General features: G+C 36.7%; 1 protein-coding gene across 23 annotated transcripts in view; it reads right to left on the reverse strand.

The window, feature by feature from the left end:
* The window catches only part of ADGRL2 (adhesion G protein-coupled receptor L2), a 621,134-nt gene that overhangs the window by 510,467 nt on the left and 97,751 nt on the right, over positions 1 to 12,916 (reverse strand). For all 23 annotated transcript variants that reach the window (XM_053893337.1, XM_053893361.1, XM_053893366.1 and 20 more), the window contains exon 2: positions 9,734 to 9,908. The gene's annotated coding sequence lies outside the window, so the exon portion shown is untranslated. The remainder of the gene's footprint in view (positions 1 to 9,733; positions 9,909 to 12,916) is intronic.

The following is a 12,916-nucleotide window of genomic DNA, read 5'->3' on the forward strand; positions in this document are numbered from 1 at the left end:
CAGGGGATTTAGAAAGCCTCTGTTGATTAATCCATCATATTCTGACAACTGAATTCCCAGAAACAGAGTATTAGACTTTCGCATAAAGTGACGTTTTGACTGGAATCTTTCAAGTTCAAGCCTATGAAGTCCTCAGAGGAATTCTGCCCCATAGTGGGACCTCAAATAATGGTAGCTTCTAGTGTTGTTATTAATTGCCCCCATTAAGAAATCAAGGATTTGAATGTCTTCACCAGCCAATTCCACCTTCTCAATACCACCTCAACCGCTGTGTCAGAGAATGTCTTGTAAGAAGCAAAGACTGAAGATAATTGGACTTTTACACTGAAGGATAAGAATAAAAACATTAAACGTTTTTTTTTTTAAAAAATCAGGAAAGCAAGATTGGGGCCATCACCCGGCCAGTGAACTTATTTTAGGATTATATATCTCAAAGATTAAAAATAAAACCAGAACTTTGCTTCGCTGATATTTGAAATAAAAATGTTCATTTACTTTTCAAAACTGCCCCGGCACCACGAGAGAGGCAATTATTTTTGGTAAAAGTGGATTGTGGACAGAGTAGCTGGTGAAAATGCTCTTAAGTGTTCACGTAGGACGAAAACCTTCCTGGCACTAAGAAGTCTCAGTTGGTTTTTCAGCTGCACTGTGGTTTATTGTGTGCTTTAAATCAACTCTAAGACTACACTACATACCATTGTGTCTGTTAGAAAATCATTATGGGGCAATTAAAAGCAGTGTTGTTTCACAGATGAACATGGAATTTTCCTCTGTGTCTGACTGCTGGGCACTTCCTTCATGCCTCTTGCGATTATCTATATTTGTGATGGTCAAGAGATACAGCTGTCGGGAAAACGCTCAACAGATGGCAGTTGCGAGTGATGCTTCATTGCTTCTTGGATGCTCTCTGACACCCAAGCTTGGGCTTTCCGTAAATGCTGGTGTGAAACTGACTCCTTTTAAGCAACGTGGGCCTGGACTGCTCAGTGACAAAATTCATCTTCTCCAAAAATGAAAAGAAATTGAGGTGTCCTTATGAAATGAAATGTGCACTAGCATCCTAAAATGTACTGTCCTTGGAAACTTTGTAACCAGTACAGATAAGAGCGAGTAACTATACAGAGAGCCGGATACATTGGTAGATAGATAGATCACTTTTCTTTCAGGAGGAGAGCGAGGCGAGATCAATCAGTTCTTTCATTTTTGTAAAGCTCTTTAAAGATTGGCTTTCTATTTTTTTAGAAAGAGCAATTTAACCTTGGCTTCCGTAATGACGTGACTTGTTGAATGACGTAATCTCTGATGAAATTAGTCTAAGTGGTTTAAGAATTAATTAAGTGGTTTCTTGTTACATTTCAGGTAGCATTTTGTCATGAAATACTTACGCTTCTGTCTTCGTTATTCACACAGCACATATATGTGCATAGCATTATTATGGGGATAAGAAAATAAGAGGAAGTTGATTGACAAAATTTCAAAGCACTGCACTGAACAATTCTTGTAGTTGTGCTAGATTATTCAGCATCCAGAATCTGAGTTATGAATTCCATTATAAATTGTGACTCACTCGTGTGCCTTGCTCTCAGGTACACAAACCCTTACAGGTTCTAGGGCCTCATTTCTGCCCAATGAACATTCTGGGTTGTCTGGATGGATATATTTTAACACAATGACAAGACAGTATTGAATAATAAGGATATGTCCTGCTTCTGTCCTCTAGATGATGTCCTGGATATGCCTGCCTCCCCCTCAATCCCTCTCCAATGCTGCTAAATAATACTCGGTTATCTTGAGTTTGACCTGAATATGGGTGTAGGCCAATAACATCTTAAAGGCAGCTAACATGAGGATAACCAGGTCCTATAGGGTTAAGTTTAATTTTGTCAAAATTGTTGTCTTTTCTTTTTCGTGTTAGCAAAATCATGTCTAGCAGTTCATGAAGATTTATATTTCTTCGAAAACATGACACTGTGACATCAGTGACATTTTCTGTTTGTCTATTTATGTCCCAGAAGAGGTAGCCAGCCACATGCCATGTGTGTTTTCCGTTAATATATTTGCAAGTTGGTCTCACCGGTTGGTCTCTGAAAGATTTCCAGTGGATAAAACATGTGGCATGAGAAGCTATAAAAAGGAGTCTTTTTAGTAAATGCACAGCAGAGTAGGGAACGGGCAGAAACTGTAGGAAATGTGGTAAACTACCTAGTAAAGTTTTGAGACACATTACATATGCTTTGGAACAAAAAACACATTTCACTTATTCTAAGAGTTTAATATGTGCCAGGTATTATGACAAGCACTTATTCCATTATTTTATTTTCACACGTGCGTGAGGTTGGCATTATTATTGCCGCTATTCTAACAAGAAAATGGTGACAAACAGCTGATAAATATCCTCCTAAGGTCACACAATAAGAGGACCTTCCAGGCCTTATAATTTGTTACAAGAGTATAATTGTTTCTTTCCTAAACAAAATGTGACATTGTGCATATGAGATATTCCATGATATTTTTACCGGAGGTAGGTGCTCATTAATACAGCAATGAAAAGATAGATTTTTTACAATGAAATACGCCTTTCTAATGTATAAAATAATACAGTTCCTACAAAAAAAAAGAAGTTTCATGGATATAAAAATGTGTATCCTTTTAAAGTTTCAGGGTGTTAGTGAACAATTTTTTCTTCAACATTTCATTTGTTTTATAACTGGTATAAAAATAATTTTATGACATCTTTTTATAGAAATGAAAAGAAAATTCTTCCTTTCATCTGTTGAGTGAAATGAGTCTGCACGTGTAACTACTAAGGGCATTTTAGAGACCCTCTTTCTACCTTCTATAGAAAGTAATATGTTTCCAGCAGAGATGAGTGTGGCAACGACAGGACAGGATACATTTGCCAAATAAGCATATCGTAAAACTGATTGGCAGACTGTATATTCAGGGGAGGTGAGAAGAATATGTAGCTGAGGATGCTCTGTGGTTACCTCCAGTATCTTGCCACGACACTGGCATCTGGTCTGACACTGGAGTGATAGCCCCAACATTTATGCGGAGAAGACAAACCCATGGTGGAGCAAAGCGCCATGAAAGCACATGCAGCATAAAGATAAAGAAAGACCATTGTCTTGTGACACGGCTTGTAGTAGTGAGTGTCCTGCTAGGAAGCTGAGCCACGCAGGGAATGGGATGTTACAGCTATAATTGCCATTGGAGATTATTCTGCCGCCGCATTCAGGTGGGTGAGAAGGGTCTAATTTTTGTAACAGTCCCGCAACCTTACTTTATGGCATCCATTATTGTACGGTGTTAGTTTCGAATAAGTATGAGTATCTCTGGTTGTGATGTTCACATCCCCATAAGTAAAAAGAGGATCAATAGTAAAAGGAAACCAGCAAATTGTAGGCTTTGCAGTAAATCTAAGGTATTAGGTGGACATAATTTAAACAGTTGTTTTTCTTTTCCTGGAGAATAAACACATAAGAGGAGAAGAAAATGAGGCTCTAAAGGGATTATGCATTCCTAAATATTTTATAGCTGTGTGAAATGCAATGTTGTGCTTCAGCTCCATGGCTGAATATTTGCTCATGATCATTTCCTCGCCGACTGAAAACCCAAAAGATGCCATTTGCGGTTTTGTGTGTGGTTTCAGCCTTGGCCTTCTGTCAGTGTTCCACTGTGTGATTGTGAAGAGCGACTTTTCACGTAAGAAGGCAGAGGCTGGTGATTGAAGCAGGGACCGCACCACAGTGCTTTTACTCAGCTGATATTTAATGATTTACCATTTAATGTAGTTCATCTTCCATAACCCTGAGTTCAAACAGAAGCAGCTGCTATTAGGGATGCAATAATATTGAACTTCCCAACAAACAACCTAGGAGAGCTTCTTCTGTAGTTTTAGCTACTGGACCCATCTGGCCTCCACTAAGTTGGATGGGTTGTTGATAGATGACAGATAGATAAATACAAACAAACAAAAAAAGCCTTCATAAACACTAAAGTGTAAGAGATAGACATCTAATGATATTGAAGTCTTCTGGAGGAAGGATAATAATATGTTGATGAGAATTATGGTACTAATGTTTTCAAATAGAGTGCTTTAAATACATTTTTCCTATCCAAAGCATTATCTAATTTAATAATCTGTTTTCACTTTGGCATTATTGGTAAGTGATTATAAGAAGTAGATTATAGGCTAGTTTGCTCCCCCCTCTTTTTTTTTTTTTTTTTTTGCCTTTCTGTTTTTCTTTCCTTGTTTTTATATAATTCTGCATCTGTAAATTAGGATTTACAAGAAAAGAAAAGAACTCTGAGCTTTCGTTACAATTACAAGCCTACCAGACAAAAGCTGTCGCCTACTTATGACTATATCTAATTTCTTGACTGCTTATGGTAGACCTAGAATACTTTTCCTTTTCCAATAACACATTTCTAAAAGACAGTGAAGGTAGGTCAACCTTCACCATGAGATATTTTCACTGTGAGAAACATACTTTAGTGGTGTCCTCTCTGATGGGATAAGATGGACTAAAACCACCAGATGGATCCCCTCTACCTCATGGCAACATTTTTCATTCATAAAGGGAGTCAGGCCTCTCCTCAAGGGATTTTCCTACTTTAAGATTTTTTTAAAGCGTTGCCTATGATTCAAAAGGCATTTGTATTTACCTCTATGCATCATTTGAAAATAATGTCCTACAGATATTTATGTATTTTCTAAAGTTTGATGATGCTTAGTATTTTGGAATTTTCGTTCAGCTAGTAATAGATAATTTGCATAGCATTTACAATTATGCAGTTATGACCTTTAAAAAGATAAAGAAAACTTTCTGTACGAGGTTGCTGAAAAGGAAACAGTCAAAAGTGTAAATGTGTTCTACTTTACATTTTATCGTTGTAAAGTTGTTGATAAAAAGTTCTTTTGTCCATTTTTTTTAAGTTTATTTATTTATGTTGGGAGAGAGACAGAGTGAGCGGGGGAGGGGCAAAGAGAGAGACAGAATCCCAAGCAGCCTCCGTGCACAGAGCCTGGTGTGGGACTTGAACTCAAAACCATCAGATCCTGACCTGAGCTGAAACCAAGAGTCAGACACTTAACTGACTGAGCCACCCACGTGCCCCTCCTTTGTCCATTTTGAGGCTGAGTTCCATTGCGTGGTCTGTCACTGGTCCACAGTGCATTGGATTCCTGGATTCTCAGCCTTGCTATTATTTGTGGAGGAAACCTTTCAATTGTTTTTTATTTGTAGCTTCTAACAGAACCCCATGTGGGGAAATGGTTACATTAGTGTAGGTAATTGAGCCAAAATTATCATGATTTCATTTAAAAAGGAAAGATCAAAGTCTACATTCTATTTTAACTTGGAACTGTTTAGGTAAGTTGCCACAGATTGCCACAGATTGAAAAACAGGTATAACATCAACTTCAACAAGTTAGAAAGTTTGATTTGGAATCCTATCCAAATTCATTTTTTCAGCTTGAATACAGACAGGTATTTTATGAGATTTTTATTTCCCTATTTGCTCAATTCCAAGATTTATAGGAATTCTAATTGGAACCATGGCAGAAATGCCACCACAAAAACAGTGGGGGGTTTTCCCCACAAAATTTTATTATAATTGTTTCCAGGCCCAAGGGCATATTATCATGTGGAAATATATATTTTAAAGCAGCGTTTCAAATTTATTTAGTCTTTTAAATGTTCAAAATAAAAATCCATTTTTTATTTCATTTTGGAGGGGGAGCTATTATGGTTCATTTTATTTTGATTAGCCCTAACGTCTTTGTTGGACAGGTAGGTGTTGGGCACTATGTTTTCACAAATAGCTAGAATAGATTTTGGTCTTTAGTGAGCTGGATTATTCAAGTGAATGTGCTTAGAGCACTTAAAGAAACTGAACATTTGAAAATGGTCTACTATGACCTGTTTCCAAGTGAGCCTCTTAAAAAAGATTTTTTTTTAAAGGGAAGGAAAAATAAAAGTAAATGTGGTACTGTTATGCAAACCAAGTGTCTAAATGGTGCCACACTTGACTGGAGGTTGTCCTTAGGGCTAATAGCAACTGAAATCTCCTAAGGCAGCTTGGGGATTATTGATTTATCTAAAAAGAAAGTCGCAAGGAAGACAAACAAAAGAACACACTCTGAACTATAGGGAACAAACTGATAGTTACTGGAGGTGAGGTGTGTGGGGGGATGAGTGAAATAGGTGATGGGGATTAAGGAGTGCACTTGTCCTGATGAGCCCTGAGTGATGTACAGAATTAGTGAAACACTATTGTACACCTGAAATTAATACAACACTGTAAGTTAATTAAATTTAAGTGAAAAAAATTAAAATGTCACCAGATCACGCAATGACAATATTCAAATTAGAAAAGGTTAGAAATATATCCAACTTTCTTAAAGAAATGACCTATCAACCTTAGTAGCAAGAAAACCATGTCTGGAACTCAAATTATGAAATAATAAGCCAACATTTCTAAAGGAGAATGGTAGACCCTAATACAAGAAGTAGAGGCTAGTCACAGATTTTTCTATCTATTCTGACCTTAAATAATGTCATTGTGTTCACAACCTATGACATTGCTATATTACTGAAGGGCTTATGGAGAGAAATAATCCATTCAAAGAGTTCGAGGTAAGGTATTATTGACATAGGAAGCAGAATAGATCTTACTTCTCTCACTTGCTTCCAAGGGACTGAGGAAAAATTCATATTAGGACCCAATGGGATATTTTAAGGGAAAATTACAAAAGAAAGCATAAAAGAAAAGCACCTAGTGGAAACTTGTGAAAATTATTTTGTAAAATGATAGTCAAAGTTAATGATTAAAAATCCATAATTTTCATCATAACGAATTACTAACTTAGAGTTGAACCATGGTAGTTAAAGTATTTTTCATATCAAAATGTGACTTTTTAAAAAAAATCGCATTTAATACTCCTCATTAATCCCTATCCATTTTAGAAGGATGAAAAATACTGTAGTAGTCCTCGTGGGTCACAACAGATTTTTCTGTAATTATAAAGCACCATTCAGGAACATTTAAATCATGTTTTATAGGAAGCATATAATGAGGAAGGAAAAGAAGATGTGTGTTGTACCTAGAATGAAGCATGGCATGAAAAGAAAAAAAAATCTCTTTAATTTGTAAAACAGTGATTCTCAATGCATGTTCTGAAGACCACTTGCCTGAGAATTACCTGAGAAGCTTGTTAGAAATGCCACAGATTTCTGGGCTCTGTGCCAAATCTACTGAGCCTGATTCCAGGGGAATGAAATTCAGAACCTGTTTTACTACATACATAGTCACAGATGCTTCCTAAGTATGGACAACTTTCAGAACCACTCTCGTAAAGGCCCAGCTTTAGCCTGTATGATCACTTACGATCCCTGGCCAAATCAAAGTAAACCAGTGGCATTAGGTGACATCTGAAACACAAGGAATAAAGAGAAGTTGAATATTTTCTGTTGCATCCTTGAATTTTGGCAGGTTATCTTACATATGGTAGACACTCAACTGACATATGTGAAATGAATGGATAAATGGAATTTTATACAGTGGATACAAATTATACACGTTAGATTTAAAAATCACAATTAGAAATGTTTGAAGGAAAGTGATTGTTTTATCTACAACAAATATATAATAATATTTGGAATGTAGAAGAGAAATAATTTAAGTTCTAGAAAAGGTAACAAGGGGGAGACAAGGGGACAAACTCAAGTGTAATTATAAACTCTTTAGAAAGTTCCTGCTAATGTAAGAGATGTTGAATTTGCTATTATTTTTTTTAACTTTTAATACTGTTAAGCAGGAAGGTTGTTTAGGGTAGCACTGTACAGTTTCTGTATTTAGGGGTAAATTTATTACACTTGAAAAAATCAAGAACATGAATGTTTTTGCCCTTACATAGTTACTAAAAGTAAGATTACCTCCATTTTAGCAATGAGAAAAATGAGAAATTCAGTTTAATGTGTTTATTCATTTACCTATTCATTCAGTAAATACTTACTGATTGACTTCTCTGTTCATAGTTAAATATGTTCCATGGCCATGAAAAGCACATTGCTCGAAGATTGAGAGGAATGGCTAAATCACATTACAAAGGAATAAGGGCAAGTATAGGTCTATAAACATGTTGGGTCATATTTTGTGGATGATTAGCCGTGTATCAGGGACTACACTTTTCTTTCTTAAACCTCTTTGATGAGTCTGTTTGGAGACCACATCATTTAGTAGGTAAATACGTACTTGAAGGTGAAAATCAAGGACTAGCTGCAGGAACACTGTCTCCACTGGTATTTCAGGGCTCGTCCAGAAGGAAACATTCCCCTTTTCATCACAGATGGCTACCCACTGAAGTCGGATGCTCTGATTTGGGTCAGACTCACTGGGAGTATTTGTGAGCAAAAGGCATTAGCATGTACATCTAATTCTGTCTTTGTTGAAGTGAGCTGTCATGGGTTTAATAAACATGAACTCAAGTGTTTACAGACCATCGTTAAGAGTTGCAGTGATGTTTCCCCTTCCTCTTATCATATCTTTGTTGGGGACACCTCCTTCCCCACTATTGTTAAGCTGGGTGTGTCTATATCCTGCTACTTTTGTAATAATCTGTTTAACCTCTGTAAGAGTTTTGTCTACCTGACTAATGGACTAGCCCCTAACTACTGAGGCCACCATTGCATAATTTTAACAAAGAGATTATATAAATACACACACTGGCGTCTCTCAATTAAGAATGGGACGGTTAGATGAAGGTATTTGGCAATAATTGAAATCAGTAAGTCATTAAAATTTCTTCCGTGATACTACTAATTTGTTTGTAATAGCCTTCTAATTGCAGCATATTAAACAAAGACAAATGTGGGTTGGACTACATGTAAAAAGTATCAATCTTCTCTTTTCTGGCTAGCGCAATTATAATTTCGGCTTCTGGTACAGTTGAAATAAGGAAGAAGGATAGAAAGCTATATCCCGTGCCTTTGGCTGACAAGCTTCTAATGTTCAGGTGCCTCTTCTGAAAGGTGGCCTTCCTTTATAAAATGTTTGTTGTCAGTCGGTAACATTGTGTAGTCTAGGAGAAATCACAGACGTGCAGGTGCCTTATGAATAACCAGATGGGAAATGGAAGATGATCAAACTTCCTCCTAGACCCTATGAGTCAAATAGGAATGACAAAAGATTTTCCTTTGAAAGGTGAAGAGAGTGAAACTGAATTTCAAAAACGTCTTGTATACAAATGACGATAATGCCTTGCATAAGCCGCTTTCTTAAAGACACGAAACCTGTTTTCTAGAGCTTTTCCCATCACCAAAATACAGCCAGAGTCTGCGATTAGACTCAGCAGCTGTTTAACAGTGCCAGAAACACTTACGAACTTCCACAATGTTTCCTTCAAGCAAAATAACATCCTCCAAAGAGCACGCTTCGAATTCATTCACCACTGACTCAGAGGGAAGAGTGCCACCTATTGAATGATGGCCTCAGTATTCACAGCACCTGATGGGTCCTTCCCAGGCTCCCTTCCACTGACCCACTAGCACATCCTGTTTCCCTCAGAGAGCTGGATATAATAATGCTCTGAGGTGGTCTGAAGTTCACGTGTAAGTGTGCTCATATCATGCTCTATAATTTGAGGAAAACACATGAATTTTAATCAGTTTTTAAAACAACCAGGCCTCTCTTCTCATTTACTAGAATGGAAAAAATTCACTTTTATTACCTTAAAGATGCCAAACAGTGCCATTTTATTACTGTGGGAAGCTGGAAGTCATTTCCGAACTCTTTTGGCAAGGGTGCTATGGAGAGCATCCAATTCAGTTCTTTAAGTGTCTTCTGAGAACCACCACACAAACTGTGATTTACTGTCTTCAGGAGTTAAAGGGACTCTTTCTACCCTACAAACCGAAGAAAGAAAGGTGAAATGTGTTAAAGAAGCATCCCATGAGACTTGCAAGACTATGAGTCAGCACAGAGCAGGCCAGACATAAAGAATGTTTTGATAACCCACAAATATTTTCCAACTTGTAATTTTTAATTTGGTTTAAGAGATTATGTTGGTGAACTTTAAAAATTGCGATGACTTTTGTATATGAATCCATTGGTTTTTCAGGCCACTTGGACAAACTTTTTATACTTAGTGGCTCAGTTTGCTTGTCGTTTGCATCCCGTATAGGTTTAGGTATACTTCTATGAATACAGTATCATAGTTAAAAAATTAAAAAAATATAGATATATAATATACATACACACACACACACACACACACACACACACACACAACTCCCATACTGTGGTAGTGCCTCAATTTTACAAACAAGTATTTGGCTAAAACAAGAATTGAATGGAGATTTTGCATACTTTCTAATTTACATAACCAGAAAATGGCAAGATTCCAGTTTCCCTTTTTGCCTTTCGGTAGCAACCGACAACAATTTGAATTTATCTATTCTTTAGCTGACTTAAATCTCTAAGAGTTTAACATTATGTAAGCCGGGAGGCTGCTATTACTATTAATTAAAATAAACTGGCACACATGTATATTTTGCCCCCCATGTTATTTCGTTTGTAGATTTTGACAGGCTGGTTTGTGTAGTCATAAACACTAGGTCATTGAGGGCAAAAACACAGTGAGAGAGAAACAAGATATTTAATCACTAGTCAGAAAATACATTACACTGTAGTGCCTGACAAAGGGTGGGCTCTCTATCAATATCTGAAGAAATAATTAAAGGGATAAATTATACCACTGTGGAAAATAATTAGTCTATCAGATCAAAAATGAGAAGCTGTTTGATAGTGTAAAAGGAAATCCAGTGAACTCTTTTTCTTGACAAAAATCAGTGAACTATTGACTTCATGTAAAAGGCCAATCTTTACATGCCTTTATATCTTTAAGCTTTGACTAGTAATTGTCCAAAGCAACTCTCAAAGCGGTGGATAATATTTCTCTGGTTATAAACAACCCCAAATCCTTCATGGAGAAATGTTTCTCTGGTAATTGCATTCTTAACAGAGTATTATATTCATAAATGGTATCATAGAGGCACCCATGATGGTAGCCTGAAATTTCTGTGGGGTTTTTAGGTGAAATTAATGTTTTCTTACAATGTATGGTTATTAATGAAGAAAACATTCTTTTTATTCTTGCTCTGACAGGTAGGTAAATATAATCTGCCATTTGGAATGGCATCATATTAAAATATTGGAAATATTATGTGGTTTATTCCTTGTTAGGACCAGGATGAAAAATCTGTTCTGAAGTAGAAGATTCACACTTGGCAGTAGGTTTAGGATTTCTTGCTATTTTCATTGCTAACATCTAGGAGGGTGTAACAGAGGCCAAATCTCCAAGTAGCACCTGCCAGGCAAATGATGGAAAGAAATGGAGGGCTTCAGCTAGGGAGCCAGAGAATATGATGCAGTATCTCCATCCAAAGGCATCTAGGATGTCTGACTTAAGAGGAATGAGATCAAGCTTAAAAGCTTAGATACACATATTGCAAACAAGTAGAGAAATTTTCCAAGAGCAAATTTACCACTAATTTGATGAATCATAATTAATGGCTATTAAAAGGCAGCAATGGAAGAAAGAATGGTATTTAAAGATAAGGTAGGAAAATGAGTCCATTAAATATTGTTTCTTTTTAAAGAAGTATGTCCAAGAATTTCTGTTCATCTAAAGTTGGGGGGTTCCTGGGTGGCTCAGTTGGTTAAGCATCCGACTTCAGCTCAGGTCATGATCTCACAGCTTGTGAGTTCGAGCCCCGTATCAGGCTCTGTGCTGACAGCTCAGAGCCTGGAGCCTGCTTCGGATTCTGTGTCTCCCTCTCTCTCTGCCCCTCCCCCACTCACACTCTGTCTATCTCTCTCTCTATCTCAAAAATAAATGAAAATTAAAAAAAACATAAAGTTGGCACATACATTGGACTGATGCATGTATTTCCTGCATGTATATGGCAGTTATTCTTTTATATTTCCATCCATCATCCATCTTGCATCCAATCATCTATTCCAACAAAGTATTTACACATCATTTTATTTTTTTATTCATTCATCAACCCAAGTTATTTGGGGCACCTGCCACATGACAAGCACTATTACTAGTGATATAAAGTCATAAAAGATGGAGTTCCTTCTTCCCTCAAGAGGCTTAGAGTCCAGTTGGAGAAAAAGTTAAGTACAGCAATACTGCACAATGTAAAAGATGCCATTACAGCCCTCCTGTGAGGACAGAAGGGCTTGTAAAGCACACTGATGAATCCCAGAAGGCTAACGTTAAAGCTGGATTTTAAAAGATAAGTAAGAAGAATTAGGTAGATAATGAAGAGAAAAGGTAGTTCTAGACAAAAGCCATGCATATGTAAAACATGTCCTTAATAATTGGTATTCATTTATATTCACAACATAATCATTTAACAAAACCCCACTCCTTTACATACGATGTGATATAATGAATCAGTTAACAATGACCTGGGGAGCTGGAGGTTAAATATACTGTCTCTAGAACCAGGCTTCCCTGGCCTAAATCCTGGCACTTCTCCTTTTTAGCTGATAACCTGGGGGAAATTACTCAACATCTCTCTGACTCAATTTCTCTTTCTTCAAATTGGGAATAATACAATATCCCTTATAGTGAGTATTATATTATTTTATGCAAGAAAAACACATATATCTGTCTTTAAATAATATCTCAGGATATGCTAGTTAGGATAATATTTTTCCTTTCTTAAAATTATCTTACTGATAATAAGAGTACTGATAATAACCGTTTTTTTAAATCTCTTTAACGTACGTCTGAGAGCTCTCACAAGCTCTCCAAGCTGAGATTTACTACATTCAGAAACCCAAAGAGATCTTGCCTTTTTTAAAACTTAAAACTGCTTGCAGCAAGGTGGAGACACCA

Source organism: Panthera pardus, unplaced genomic scaffold, assembly GCF_024362965.1.
Source record: "Panthera pardus isolate Hobbes unplaced genomic scaffold, ASM2436296v1 HiC_scaffold_11, whole genome shotgun sequence".
NCBI classification, from domain to species: domain Eukaryota; kingdom Metazoa; phylum Chordata; class Mammalia; order Carnivora; family Felidae; genus Panthera; species Panthera pardus.